At 46.7% G+C, this 2,316-nt stretch overlaps 1 protein-coding gene across 1 annotated transcript in view; it reads right to left on the reverse strand.

The window, feature by feature from the left end:
• Positions 1-2,316, reverse strand: part of PIEZO2 (piezo-type mechanosensitive ion channel component 2) — a 251,072-nt gene that overhangs the window by 150,324 nt on the left and 98,432 nt on the right. The window lies entirely within an intron of this gene.

The raw sequence follows: 2,316 nt of genomic DNA on the forward strand, positions 1-2,316 counted from the left end.
TAATGAATTTTTCATTTCCAGAATTTCTGTTAGGGTTTTTCTAAGTTATCTATCTCCTTGGCAAATTTCTTGTTCATAATCTGATTTGATTTTCTGATTTCTTTGTACTGATTTTCGTATTTCTCTTTCATCTCATTGAGCTTCTTTAAAATCAATATTTTCACCTCTTTATATGGCATTTTGAGGATTTCTTGGGGGGGTTGGGATCTATTGCTAGAGAATTATTGTGTTTCTTTCAGGGTGACATAATACCTTGCTTTTTAATACTTTCTGTATATTTATACTGATTTCTGTGCATCTGGAGAAACAGTTGCTTCTTTCTCATTTTTAAATTTACTTTCATTGGAGGAGACCTTTTTTCTTGAAGATGTGACTATGATGTATGTTGGGCAGGGCCATTAGGCATTTCTTCTGGGTGTGTTCAGTGGCAAAGACTCTGTATGATTTCCTTTGTTATAAATAGCCTTAGTGTGGTGGCTCTCTCAAATGCCAGTTGTAGTGGTTGTGTATCAAGTGGGTGAGCAAGCTCCTGACCTCCTGAGTAGCCAGGGTGGCATAGGTGACGGTGGTAGAGTTTGTGAGAAGCTTCTCTCATTCCTGAGCACTGTGCAGTTGTGTCAGCAGATGTTGTAATGGGCTGTGCAGGTTGACCTCCAGTCTCGTAGGTAGCACTTGCAGGTAAGAGCCAGCTCAGTGGTAGCAGAAGGGTTTATGCCCAACTTCTGTTAACTGGCAGAAGTACTTGAGTGTCCCAGATGGTGGGTTGGGCTATGGAATGCCCAGGGGCCTGGGTCTTGTGCTCTGTCTCAGTGAGGGTGAGGGTGAAGCTGCGCAGAGCTGGACCAGACAAGCCTGCATTTATGTCCCCCAAAGGCAGGTGCAAGCACTAGCCCTGATGGGGGCCTTAGGGCAGTCCTCAGGCCCCTGGAGATGTTCCCAGGTGAGGAGCAACCACTGCTGTGCAGAGGTTTCAGCACGGGGTCGTCCCAGTGCCATAGCCTAGCAAGCAGGAGTGGGACCTGCTTCTCTCTCACACCCCAGACCTGGCGAGGCTCACTCCTACATCCTGACTGTGGCAGCCAGTCAGGATATTTATTCACTGCAGTTTGATTCCAGTTTGCACTGCTGTCCTGGGACATGGGAGTCACTACCTGGGTCTATACCACTCCCCACTGGCAACTCTCCTCCTGCTCTAGTCCCAGTGTGTGTAGGGGTGAAAGGATGCAGGTTCCAGCACCAGCAGCTGCACTTTTTCAGTTCTGGCTGGAGGATCCCCTCCCCCACTCAAGCCCCAAATCTCCAAGCCCAAGCCTGAGTCTCTCTACCGCCGGCAGCTGCTGCCACTGCTAGCTCCCAGGACTTGTGCAGCTTGCTACGAGTTGGGATTGAGAACAGCATCCTTCTACACGTGTGCATGTCTGAGGGAGTGTGTAGGACACTTTTCAGAGCAGTTCCTTCTCACAGTCTCCTGGCCACTCCCAAAGTTAGCACCAGGGCTCGGGAGGGTCCTATGGCCTGGACTGCATGATTCCCCAGTGGGAAAGAGGGTCACAGAGAGACACTCGCTCATCTTCTCCAGTACCAGGGATTCACTCCTGGTTTTCAACCAGTCCCAGCTACACAGGCTGTCTGCCCTTCTTCTCCTTCCCAGATTCTGGAGTTTCCTGTTGGTTTTCTGTTGAACTCCCATGTTCCTTCTTGGATAAATGTTTGCAGTGATTGCCTGCACGCTATTTTGGTCCTGGTAAGTGGATGAAAGATGCTGGAACAGCCTCTGGTCAGCCACCTTCTGAAATCACTGCTTTTAAATCCCCTTCCTGAGGATGCCTGCATGCCTGTGTCGGGTGCCGGGAGCACATTCAGCACTGTGCAAGGCCCTGAGGAAGATGCACCAGACTGTCCAACTACTTCCATCTGGGCAGGAAATCAGCACCAGCAAGTGGCCTCCCTCAAGATGTTCATCCTTGGTTGATTTCCACCTGACCGTGATGTCATTATAATTGTAAAAGAAGATATACTCCTTGTATAATACTCTGTTGACTCTGCAATGTTTCTTACTTTGAAGGACTCCACAGACAAGAAAAAGAAAATTTCATCCCAGAAAATAGAACCCCTTACTATTTCTATTAATCTTCAAAGCTGAAGTAAGAATAATTTTAAGTGCCCATACTTTTATATTAGCACTTTCTTGAGGACTAGGAAAAAAACTTATGATTTGGGGGAGCTCCATTCTTTAGGAATATAGTACCTAGCACATAGTGTTTTTTAAAAATATATTTATTAAAATATAATTCACATACCATACAATTCACCCAT

Source organism: Propithecus coquereli, unplaced genomic scaffold, assembly GCF_000956105.1.
Source record: "Propithecus coquereli isolate 6110/MARCELLA unplaced genomic scaffold, Pcoq_1.0 Scaffold283, whole genome shotgun sequence".
In the NCBI taxonomy this organism is placed as follows: domain Eukaryota; kingdom Metazoa; phylum Chordata; class Mammalia; order Primates; family Indriidae; genus Propithecus; species Propithecus coquereli.